Raw genomic sequence first — 13,543 nt, forward strand, 5'->3', positions numbered from 1 at the left:
TTCAATGGGAATCATATTGTTTTAGCTCCCATTTACAGTAGCAGGAAGCAATGCTGGATTCTGTGAAATGAGAGAGCACCTCGTGACGTGTGTGTGTGTGTGTGTGTGTGTGTGTGTGTGTGTGTGTGTGTGTGTGTGTGTGTGTGTGTGTGTGTGTGTGTGTGTGTGTGTGTGTGTGTGTGTGTGTGTGTGTGTGTGTGTGTGTGTGTGTGAGAGAGAGAGAGGGAGATAGAGATTGTCCTTGTGTGTAGCTACAGTGTCCATTGCTAGATTGATTGTTGTGAGGAGGAGGAGATATGTTCTCTTTTCCATCAATACTTTCTGTAGAGGACAAGCCAGAGCACAGCAGTCCAACACATACTGTTGAAGTGACATCTTTACAGTTCTGTGACATATGTACTACACAGGATGTGTGTGTTTGAGCATGCACAGTGGAGGCTTCTGTGGCAAGAGCAGTGTCAATGAGGGGGGCGACAGTGTGAGAGGAAGAGTGAAAAAGAGAAAGATGCAACAATAGAGTATGTGAGAGAGGGGAGGGGGGTGCACTGTGCAAACAGGCAGTTAGAAAATAAAGTGCCGTTTTCAGGATCCTTTTAAATGTGCTGAGGGTGGGAAATTGAGAATCATGCAGAGAGAGAGACAGACAGACAGACAGACAGACAGACAGACAGACATCTGCGCAATACTGATCTGACGCCAGTAAGTGTACTGTAGTGATCATGATCATTAAGTTATCTTTATTTATATTTGGCCACAACCCAAGACTTTCACAGCCCTTGCTAGGCAACCCAGCCTGGCGGAGATATGCTCTCAAGAAGCCCACTTTTCTAGTACCAATTAATTCGATTGCAAAGTTACAATGTTACAAAGTTCAGTCTTTCTAGTAAGCCCACAGTCTAAATCGTTCATAAACAGTGCTAATTTTGTAATTGTTCTTTGACAATGTAAACGTGTTTCCGAGAGAGAGAGAGAGAGAGCGAGAGCGAGCGAGAGCGAGCAAGCGAGAGAGCGTGCGTTCTAATCAGCGAGCGACAGAACGAAAGTGGTAAAGATAGAGAGAGGGAGAAGACGAAGAGGGAGGGTGACAGCGCGCCTTAATGAATTCAGCCTGGATGGGAGGGATGTTGTTGCTGTCCTTCGCCGACGTGCTGCATGTAGCCGCGTGTTTGGACACGGTGCTGACTGACTGACTGACTGACTGACTGACTGAGGCGCACCACACAGCAGCCCAATCAAGCCCAGACCCAGCTCCCTATCCATGCTGTGGACTGAGGATTCCAACAGGAGGAATATTACTGGGAAGGTCGGAGAGGTAGGGAATAACGTTTCGTTGATTATGCATCACTGTTTTTATTTTTCTTTCATCTCTCTCTCTCTCTCTCTCTCTCTCTCTCGCTCGCCCCATGCTGCTGTTCGAGCGAGGTTCATTGACCGCCTTCTGTTCTGTCTTTCTTTGCTATCTCTCTGCCTCTGTTCTCATTTTCTGTGCATTTTAAATCACATTTCATTCATTTTCCTGTATTTGTCTTGTTGTTGCAGGAGTTATGTATTTTTGCATTCTCTGTAGATTTGATAGGCTATGCCATGCTCATACAGCACAGAGCACACAACATGCAGCCATTTAGTATGGCCACAAGTCAATTCCAGCTGTCCACACGTGTGTGTGTGTGTGTGTGTGTGTGTGTGTGTGTGTGTGTGTGTGTGTTTTTCTGCTTTAACCAACGTATTGGGGGCTTTTTAGTTAGGCAATATAAAAACAATACTAACTAGTTTTTTTGTAATCTTGTTGTAATTGAGGATAGAAGTACACTGTACATGAGAGTGAGATGTGATGGACTAGCTACTGCATGTGAGGTCATGGATAAAAACACACACTTTTAACAACCAAGAATAAACTGGGGGCACAACACATCACAAACTTAATTTATGTTTTCTGTCAGGTATCAAGGTCGGGCAGGGCCTCCCAAAAAAAATGACAACAACAAAACACCAACAGCAACAATGCAACAACTCCTTTATTTCTTACACATTATTTGCATGGTTAGATATCATGTTGATATAGAGATCATGTTGATATAGAGCTTGTTCATGTATATACAGTATACTGTGTTACACACACACACACACACACACACACACACACACACACACACACACACACACACACACACACACACACACACACACACACACACACACACACACACACACACACACACACACACACACACTGTTGTTCTGCTTTTGAGCACCCTTCACCAGCTGCACCAAAACACAGTGCATGACTGTAGAATCCCATGATGAATCTGCCAGTTTCTGATATGGTGTAATAACCACAGTGCTACTGTGTGTTGATATATCCCTCTATTGAACACATGATTGTGTGTTTTGGGGGGTTCTCTCGGGGTAGAGAAAGATGGAGACGTGCTCATCTTAATTAATATTATCGGGCCATGCTCGAATTTTAACTATGTTTTACATAGCTTTTTGCTTTATTTAGGATAGGATATTTGTGAGACAGGAAACTGTGGATAGAGAGGCATTATGTGACAATGTAGTCGACGTGCTATCTGGTATGTATCTGGTACTGGCACGGCCTTTACACAGCATTTTATGTTGGAGTGCATCATGCATGTCTCTGTATCGTGCCCAGTAAGCTGCTTCCTTGAGAAAGATTCTGGTGCACGAGACAGCCGACATCTCCTGATTAATGTCCAATTGGCATGCTTAATTACGTCTCATCAGGCAATCACCGAATGCAATGGTTGTTTACACGTAGACAAAACCCACTTGATTGATAGACTCACGGCTAAATGTTTAAGGATTAATTGTCCAAACCAAAGAAAGACAAAACTGGACTGAGATAGTTAGGAAAAGAGGGGAGGATGGGGAGAAAAAGATTAGGAGGATATGTATATACTGTGTGTGTGTGTGTGTGTGTGTGTGTGTGTGTGTGTGTGTGTGTGTGTGTGCGCGTGCGTGCGTGCGTGCGTGCGTGCGTGCGTGCGTGCGTGCGTGCGTGCGTGCGTGCGGAGTAGGAGAATGGGTAGTAGGAGATGAAAAGAAGGAGAAGGATGGTGAGAGAGAGAAAGAGAGAGAGAGACTAAAGAAGGGGAGAGAAGATTAGAAGAGCTTCATTCAGCCCTACTTGAATATGCTGCTCACGTTCTGAGACCTGAGAGACCACTAGTGAGATTTAGTGTGTGTGTGTGTGTGTGTGTGTGTGTGTGTGTGTTTTTATGTGGATAACGTGTGTTTTTCTGTGAGTTGTGTGCATGCACATGCACAAGCCTGTCATAATGTACAGTACACAGATTGTACCAGTAAGCAACAGCTCCACTTGACATCGTGCTAACATGCCCAGTAAATGGCCAGTTGGTGGTGTGGAAGTGGTGGCAGAGTCATTAGTTACTTTCCAAAGGACCGATTCCGTACTTTGGCCAACCCTAAAACCAGATTGGAACTTTTCCAGGATCTCGTTGTGATGGAGATAGGGCAGCAGCTGACTGAGAACCGCCTTTTCCGGCCATTTAGACAGGAGAGGGAGTTTGGAAATGGGTCGATAATTACAGAGGATGGTGGGGTCTAGAATTGGCTTCTTAAAAATGGGCAAGATGGAACAGTGCCAGTAGCCAGGGAACTGTTTAGTATGAGTCTGAGTTTTTGTATTTGAAAAGTCCAGCCGAAATGAAATTCAAACATCCCTGAATTATTCACCATTTGGCGAAAAAACTTGTAGATCGTCACCGTGTAGTTTTTCCTAAGATGTTAAGTGTAGAGGGAAACTAGAAAGGCACAACTTTGGGAAATTGCAAGTGTGGTTGCAAAGTCGCGAGTCAAGGGTTACGGCCGCCGGGACCCGAGGAATCCGCTGGGAGGAACACCGTCAGTGGCCAAGCCATGTGCGATTCAAATTCGGTGCTGATCGGATCCTGCGTTCGTACTGTATTCGTAGAAGATTAGAAGAGCTTCATTCAGCCCCACTTGGATATGCTGCTCACGTTCTGAGACCTGAGAGACTACTAGTGAGATTTAGTATGTGTGTATTTGTGAATAAGTGTGTGTGTGTGTGTGTGTGTGTGTGTGTGTGGGGGGGGGGTGTGTGTGTGTGTGTGTGTGTGTGTGTGTGTGTGTGTGTGTGCGCACGCACGTGTGTGTGTATGGATAACTTGTGTGTTTTTATGTGTTGTGTGCATGCACATGCACAACACTGTCATAATGTACAGTACACAGACTGTACCAGTAAGCAACAGCTCCACTTGCCATCGTGCTAACATGCCCAGTAAATGGCCAGTTGGTGGTGTGGAAGTGGTGGTGGTGGGGGATGGAGATACCGAGAAGCAGTGAAGAATGAAGTTTGTGGCAAAAACATCCTGACGATGATGATGCTGACGAATCTGCTGTTAATCTTTAGCGGTGGCAGACAGCTATCAGACAGCCATCCATCACATGGATTAAAGGTATGAGCAATTGCCTGTCCGTGCATGGATCTTTGTGATTATGGGGAGTGCACCCACAGAATAGCCCTGAACTCATTCCTTTTCATTAGTTGAGACATTGAGAGATGGACAGACAGACCTGAGGCATACAGTAGGACCTAACCGGTCACATGTACCCACAATGTACAAACACATCAGTACACATACAGCACGCACACAGACACACACTCCTACCGATTTTGTCCAAACCTCACCAAAATTGGTACACCTTATCTCTGTTGTCATGTGATCAATATGTATCTGTCAGATGTTTCAGAGCACCACTGGATTGACCGGCGGGAAACATTGCATGCACACTTTCAATAAGCCAAAGAAGAACCTCCACCCAAAAGTTTTCAAATCGGCTTGTTATAGCACCACCATGAGGCCGATTTTTACAAAACACATTTTTCCTACTGCTCACACAAATTGGTGCACATTATGTCTGGGGTAATGTGATTATGATGTATAGGTTCAAAAGTTCAGTATTTGTATTGCGCCCCCCATCAACTTTCTCAGAAGAAAGAGAAAAGTAAAAGAAAAAAGAAAAAGAAAAATATAGGACAAGACAAAGAAGACAATAGAAAGGAAAATAGAAATAAAGGAAATGGTACCAAAAACACATAAAACAGACATACAATGGACAACAGTAGAATGAGCTCAGTAACAATGTACAGTAACCAGTGGTCACCTCTTGACGCCAGTGATGAAATCACTGTACATTTCTGGAAATCACTGTGGCCAAGCCACGTGCTATTCAAATTCGGTGCTGATCGGATCCTGCTATACTATATGGCGTTTTGATTTTAAGAAATAGGCCCATTCCACAAATTTTGCAAGCCAATTACATTGTCACGTCACTCCTGAGATCACTTGTATTTCATTTAGAAAGGATCGATCCCCCCAAAAATCCAGTTTTTGCATTGAGCTGTTTTTTTTGCATTTGCGCATTTGTGGCGCCCCCTCAAAGTGGTAATACTTTTGGCGATTTGTTGAGTACACAGTGTGTCTGTGTATCCACTGTGGGTCCAGGACACAGCGACGGGGCGCGCGTGCGGTGTGTGTGTGTACTGTATGTGGGTGTGGGGGGGGGGGTCCCCCAGGGGGGGGGGGGGTCCCCACGCGACACGACGGGATGCGCGTGTGCTGTGTGTGTTTATATATGTGTGTCTGTGTGGGTTCGCGTGTATGTGTTCACTGTGGGTCCACAGCGTGGCGGGACGTGTGCGGGTGGGGGGGGGCGCGATGACGCTCGCGCGTGTGTGTTGGAACTGTTGCATGTACCAACAGTCACTTTCCATCCCTGATATACTGTCTGTGCACATAACTGCAAACTGCACTTTGGGTGCTCATATCCCCCGACGGGTATGGTCTAGTCTATAAATAAATAACGAAAGAATAAAGTCACCCAAGTACTATAGTGTACTGTAGTTGCCCTTTCGGGCAACCACACTAAAAAGTAAAAGGCCTAGTATAGACCCCTGGGGTACTCCAGTCAACTAACTATATACGGGTTAAGTGGTTAAACGGACAATGATGGTTATCCAACATTGACCTAATTATTCAGGTAAGTTCAATAATGTTTTAATGAGTTGAGAGAGCATTTAAAAGAATATATATATATACATTAATACAAAAATAAAGCCATTAACAGGAACATTTTCTGTTAATGTACGATATATGAAGCTGTGAATAGACAGAATATACTGCTGCATGTATTGGCGCAATTTGGCGGCAGTATATGATTGATAGATAGATACCTTTATTGATCCATCGTGGGAAATTCAGGCGCCAGAGACAGTTCAGCAGTTTAAGTTACAGATACAGGGCATTAGGTGTACTGTTACTGTAAGATACATTCATAGTAACAGCACAATAAAGTCAAAGTCAAAATCAATTATTAATGAAAAGTATACAACCGTGTACACTGTATACCAGGGGTCGGCAACCTTTTTGACATGAAGTGCCATGTCTTTATTTTATTTTCAGTGTGCCGTATCAATATTACATTTTATTATGACACCACAGTAAAAAATTAAATATTTGATTCCCATATTCATAACAACCTTATTTATTTCTTCTTTGGAAATATTTTCAAGACATCGTAATGATCATTAAACTCACATATCTCCCAGACCCCCTCCCCAGTCAGAGTTCAGAGTTTGAATGAAAGTACAAGTATGTGCAGGATGTAATTTGCACACAGATGTGAGGGGACTCTTAATTTACATTAAAACATATATTTTATTTAAAAAGAAAAATCCTCTTTCTCACACTTATACCCGTGTGCCAGTGATCACCCTCCCCTGTGCCAATGTTGGCACCTGTGCCTACCCCTGCTGTATACAATCCTCCTGCCTGATGCAAAACAAGTAAAACACCATCAATTATTGTAAAAGTATACAACCGGAAAGAAAATCACTTACCCTATACCTTTCATAAACGTATACGAACGTATACACCCTATACAATCATCCTGCCTGATGCAGGACAACAAAGAAAGCATAGTTAAGCATTATGACATCAGCACAAACCACAGATCTGCAAGACGTTGCAGATATCAGAGAGGACTACAGTATATGACGGTATGATGTTGTATATGATGTAAATAGTATATGATGTTAAATTTGTTTTCCATTTATGTGCTGTTATGTATCTATACCATAGTGGGTGGTGGTGTTCTACAGTTCCAGGAAATTGACATCTAATGCACAGATACATTTTTCACATGTCAAGCCCAGTTCCATTTTCTTCCAGTTTTACCGCTGAGCTGATAGAGCATGCCTGCTTGCTCAGGGGAGAATTTTATTTTGACCTGATGGTCCAAATATTTGTCAAACCAGAAACAGGATTGTGGGAAAAGTCATGTCAAACCAGACACAGGATCTCAATGAAGAGCAGGGCAACCAAATATAACCACCCTAATGGTCAGAAAGGATGGCCCTTGATCTCAAAAAAATAAATAAGGGGATTGTAGGGCATAATATGGATACATTGTCATCTATTATTATAAGATGATGCTGGTTTGGTGTAATACCTCAAACAGTCGTTTTTTTTTTAACTTGACAGTCTCATTGATTGCCAGAGAAGTGGTATCAGCTCTTGGTGAGGGATTTCACAGAAGAAAAGCTTGTTTCAGTGGTTTACAGCTTCATGAATGAGTCGCTCATACTTTTTAGCTCATGTTCACAAGGTAGCCCACGAAAAGTCCTAAATTGGGTGATATTTCCCTTTAAGTACAGTGTATAGTGTGGCCTTTCCGTTTGCCTCTGAGTTTTAAACCCAATCCCCCTGTTGCCATGACAGCCGGGCCCTCCATAAATACTCCTGGTATTTGTGAGGCTGCATCCCCAGGAGGGTAGAGAACAGAGAGCGAGGGCCCTATCTGACCACTAGCCTCCAGCAGAACAGAGCTGAGGACAGTTCAACTCAAAATGCTTACATACACTTTGATTGTCTCCTAGAATGCAACATCATAGGTCAGGGGTCTATTCAGTTCAGGTACCTTCATAGCCTGTATGGCAAACAGAGTTTTGACACCAGGATAAAACCATTAACCACTTGAACTCCAGCATCCATATTCCGCGATCCATATTCATATGCTTTTTAGCCAAAAGTAGCAGATCCACAAGCTCTCAAAATGTCACAATGCAACGTGTTGTGAGCGTGCAGATTGGCTATTTTTGGCAAAGAGGTGGTGTAGACAGAAAAAAGTGGTACAGAGCAAACTCAGGTCCAGATTACTATGTCTAGAAGGTTTAAGTGGTTTATGAGTAGCTATTGAACGCAGTCGGGGTTTTTATTTATTACTATTATAAAATGCAAGGAGTCTGTTTTCTACTGTATTCAAATTCCAAAAGCATTTGGCAGGACTTCAGACACTGCAAATTCTGTTGCTTGTGAGTACAGTATGTTGGCCTCAAGTTGCAAGCTGTGAAAAGAGAAGTGAACTTGAAATGATTAATTTGTGAGTGATGGAAAGAGTTATCACAGAGAAGATCAAATTTAAAAAAGGATTTGGTGGAAAAAGTAGTTGTGTATAAAATGTATGTGAACTGAACGTGTGGATATAAATACACGTGTGCGTGCCTGTCACTGTGTACAGTATGTGCTGTCACTGCGGTTGCAAGTGTGCACTGCTTCTGCATCCTATGCTTGAAATGACCCCCACTGTTTTTCTGTAAATATACGTTTACTGCTCCTAGTATTGATAATGATTTCTTGTATAGTATTCTATGTCTTTATATGTCTTGATGAATTTAATACATAGGACCACAATGGAAGCAAGCCCTCAGGGCTTTGTGTGTTATCCTTTTAGCATTATTATATAACCGTACCTCTGTACTTTTTACAAACTGTTAATAAAGTATCATGGCAACAGTCCTTTTATGGTTGTTTTGCTAAAACATCAGATCTAATCTGCCAAGGGCAATTTCTTTTTGCAATGGCAGATTCGTCTGGAACCAGGCTACTCAAGTTCAGTCTGCTATGTTTTTACCCTTCTGTACTTTTTAACCTGTACAGGAAAACAAACTCCAAAATCGGCCTAGGGTTTAATTACCCTTTAATGGCCACTAAATCAGTGAAATCTGTTCCATTAATAGCACGTCTTTATTTTTCGGTACAGTGTGAGCAGGGTATGAGTCTCCCAGACTATTACAAAGTGACTAATGAGCTGTTGCAGGTGCTAATTGGTCTGAACAGAGTAGAGGGACCTGCCATAGAGTTCAAGTGATTTAGGTGATTCAACCGTTGCGCTCCACGGCAACAAATGTATCCTTTCTGGGTTTCAAGATGAAAATAATTGAAACGCCATCAGCATGTGCTGCCTACACAGTTCATTTCACAGAAAGCTATGATGACACACACTGTAAGGACCTTTCCAGGGGTCCTGTAGGCCAGGGCATTGGATCTCAAACCTTTTCATGTCAAGGACGCCCAAATTAATATGTATTTGTCCGCAGACCCCCATCTGTACAGATTTTTGTGCCAGGGGACCCCAATTCTTTTTCACGATTTCTTTGAAAATAACAGATTTACAATCTCACGATGTGACACATTGTGGCTTGTGAGCTTTTAGATCGCCAATTTTTAATAGCCAATGTATATGCCGTTAAAGTAGTTAAACTGATTTTGATGCTATATTAACACATTTTGCTGGGGACCCCCTCAAGGACCCCTTGGGGTCCCAGGACCCCACTTTGAGAACCACTGCTGTAGGTTATTATATAATACTGGTATGGAATTTAATTCCTACTGGAGCTTCCCAAGCCATGCAAAAAAGACATACGTATGTACCCTTCTACTGTACTGTGAAATGCTTAATGAATGCATCCACCAAGTGACGCATTTTACAAAGTGAATTCATGAGTGAGTGTACAAAAATAAATGTAATTTATAAAATGTAAACAAATGGGACTGTTTTGTTACATTTGTACACTCTCTTACTGTGAGTTACAAAATGATCAATTAACACTAAGATATACAGTAGATTGATTGACTGATTAATTGATTAATTGATTAACTCTTTAACTGCCAGAGTTAAAACATTGTATATAGCTGCCCTCGCCAGCGATTTCAAGCGTTTTTACTAACCACCCGGCGATCACCTCAAAAGACGTAGGGTCTCGGAGAATCGAGAGAGAAAAAAGCGTGCCGTCGCGATAATCCGTTCCATAGTTATGGCCAGTTGAATGTGGCTTGTGGCCAAAAAGCAACAGAAAGCAGAGAATTCATTTTTTGTATAAATCCTATAATACTAAAGGAAACCAGCTTAATTTCGTTGTGATCACGTGATTTCTGGGTGTACTATTCTTGGTTGATCCTGGGAACATTCACAGGCTGCGGAACAGCGCCCTCTATTGCAAACCACTGAAAATACCACATGACGAGAATCTCGTCATTGGCAGTTAATTGATTAATTGATTAATTGATTGTTCATAGTAGAACCTCAGGTTTACAGTGTAGAATTTGTATTTGACCCCTGCATTAACACACTTAAATCTACACTATATACTTTGTTGACCAGGGTCATCCAGGGGTCTTTTCTTCCCTATACACAAAATGTCTTCGGCAAAAATAGCTGCTATTTTCGCTGAATGTTCGCCTATTATGCCCAGAATACGGCCATGTGGCTAGGGTTCATGTGGTTAAACTGGTGAACTTTCACCTCTTGCTTGTTGTCTTTGTCTTCTGAGGCTGACCCTGTTGCTGCCCTTTTGTCACTTGTGTGCACAATGTTTTTTGCTAAGGCAGCATTTTCTCCCATGAGTCTGAAATAGCATCTTTTTTTCCTTCAGTCCCTATTAGATAGGTTTAGTTTCATAGACATGAATAAATCCGAGTTCTACATTTAGATGTTCATTTGAAGAAATGTCCATTGAGGGCTATTTTTCGGAACCCAAGAGCACTAGGCTTGAATTCCCAATGAAGAATTATTTTTGGCATAGTGACTTTCTGGAAGTAAAAATCCCATTCATATTCTGCACAGAAGATTACATTTTTAGCACTAGAAAATGACGCTCCTCCTGCCAGGCTGGGTTGCCTACCCAGGGCCCGCAAATTTTGGAAGACATTCGTAGTCAATTTGAATGCCTATTGTTTTTTTTTGCTTGCGGTCTATACAGAATTCAGTATGTATGTGTAGATACTGTATATAAAATACAGCTTTCTGCAGTCCTACACATTTGTTGTGTCAAAACTACTTTGACTGTCAGTGAGCTGCTTGCTGCCCATGTAAATTGTTTCACTGCTGTTATCTTTGCTTCCACACGCTTCCTGAAGAGAGGTCAAAAGCGCAATACATATGACCAAACTTTTATTCGGAAAGGGAGGTGATACAACTACATATTGACAAAGTTACGAGCTTCGGAAGGGCGTCCCAGAACTTTCCCTCGGAACCCATGCACCTCCAGATGTCCTGAGAGGCAAAGGGAAATGTTCAGACGTCGGAAGGAGCATTGCACTTTAGCCACTGCATCCTGCCTTACAATGAATGACGTTGGTTTGAATTCTCCACATCATTACTACAGTACTTATGGACTTTTTCGTCCACCTAATTTCATTCACCCCTTCTTTTCTGTCTCATGTCTTCCTCATGTCTTCCTCATGACTTCCTCTGTCTGTCTGTCTGTCTGTCTGTCTGTGTCTCTCTCTCTCTCTCTCTCTCACTCACTCACTCTGTGTCTCTCTCCTTGGAACATCTTGATATGAGTTCTCTTGTGTGTTTTTCCCTCCTCTACAGGTTTATCATTGTAGTGATCTCCAGTGTCCTAATTTGGCAGCGCTACTTTCTTAAAAAAAGAAGAAGAATGGGGGAGTCCGGGAAGAGTGAACGTAGCATATAAACCTCCTGCCTTCCGTGCCTACAGGAACTATCGCTACGCTGAATTTACTGTTGATCACATGGAAGCATTAAGTGAAAAACATGTAGCTTCTGATCACTCATTGGCACTGTGCGTAAACACAGTAGAGCCACAGAGTGGCGTTGGAGGGGTTCTTAACCACATGAATCCCTATTCTGGGCATGTCGTAATAGGTGAACATTCGGCGAAAATAATAGGCGAATATTCGCCAAAAATAGGCAAACGTTCTGCGAAACTAGCCAATGTATAAGCTTGTAGATCTGCGATTTACAGTAGAGTAGAGGTCAAAATGAGTGGGTCATATAATAATAATAATAATAATAAACTTTATTTGTATAGCACCTTTCATGACATGAAATGCAGCGCAAAGTGCTTTACAGAGCAAGAATACAGTTACAGTTACAACCAATTTAACAATAAAGCAAACAAAAAATAAAATAAAATAAAAGCAAAAGCATAAAACATTAAAATAGGCAATACAGTGAGGACTTAAAAATCAACCAAAGAGTCAGCTAAAAGCAAGAGTGAAGAAATAGGTCTTGAGCTGTGCTTTAAAGCTATCGACAGAGGCTGCCTGTTTTAGGTGTAATGGGAGTTTATTCCACACTGTTGGTCCGTAAAAGCAGAATGCTGCTTCACCGTATTAGACCCCTGGAGGACCCCCGTCAATGAAGTATAGGGTTTAAGTAGTAACGACTCTCCAGCCTGAGATATATTGGCCCATGCCCCTGATCTCTTACTACAGTTTATCTTAAATTGCTTTTTAAAAATCTAAAATGTTCCTTCCCCAGATATTCAGCAGAGTGAAAAAAAGATTATGCTGATTATGCTGGGAGTTTATGGGTGATGTGGTATTTAATCTGAAGACGGCTCATCTCGTATTGCCCTGGTTTGCTCCCAAAGTGTACTTTACTAGAGATTCGGGCCACTACGCGGCCCTCACATCTAGTTCGGGCCACTACTAATTATTATTAGTAACTTTTATTTGAATAATAACAAATGAGAATGTAGAATAATAAAACGTTTAACATAGCCTATTGATAATATAAACGTTATGTTTTATCAACTGTCATTGACATTTTCAGATTCTTCTTTAAGAAGATTAGTTAACATTCTTTGACAATTTACACTTTTTTCCCATTCCAAGTGGCTATGACTGCCTTCCAAAGTTTGCGGGTCCTGGGTAGACAACCCGGCCTGGCGGAGATTGGCAGAGATCTCTGCTCTGAGGTGGACTGTTCTAATTAAGGCAATCAATTGTACGTGCTTCAGTAACAGTTGTCTTGGCTTCAATTTAATATTGCATCAATACAAATGATGTATTGCCAGTGTTAGTGAGGGTTAAAGGAAAGGACTGTATATGGTGTATATATATAAAGGACTGGTTTATACTGGCTGGCTTCCCCACTTAACCCTGGGGTGTCGATTAGAACACAGGACAGACAACTTCTCTCATTTATGGGTTTTTACTGAAGAGGTTAATGAGCACAGTACAGCACTTGTGTTTGTGTGTGTAGTTTTCTGCGATAATACAGAAAGTAAATAATTACAGTAACAAATAATATATCGATCTGACAAAGGCATTATACTTGCATACATCATGAATTACTGTAAGCTACATACATGTACCATGAAATGAAATACAATGACAATGCTTGACAATAAGCAGCATGCATACAACTTATCAGAATGAACTATGAA

General features: G+C 41.9%; 1 protein-coding gene across 2 annotated transcripts in view; it reads left to right on the forward strand.

Moving 5' to 3' along the window:
- Positions 1 to 1,081: 1,081 nt before the first annotated feature.
- The window catches only part of dgkg (diacylglycerol kinase, gamma), a 108,735-nt gene continuing 96,273 nt past the window's right edge, over positions 1,082 to 13,543 (forward strand). For both annotated transcript variants that reach the window (XM_084085265.1, XM_084085266.1), the window contains exon 1: positions 1,082 to 1,312. The gene's annotated coding sequence lies outside the window, so the exon portion shown is untranslated. The remainder of the gene's footprint in view (positions 1,313 to 13,543) is intronic.

Source organism: Gymnoscopelus microlampas (assembly GCF_963454915.1).
Source record: "Gymnoscopelus microlampas genome assembly, chromosome: 17".
Lineage (NCBI taxonomy): Eukaryota > Metazoa > Chordata > Actinopteri > Myctophiformes > Myctophidae > Gymnoscopelus > Gymnoscopelus microlampas.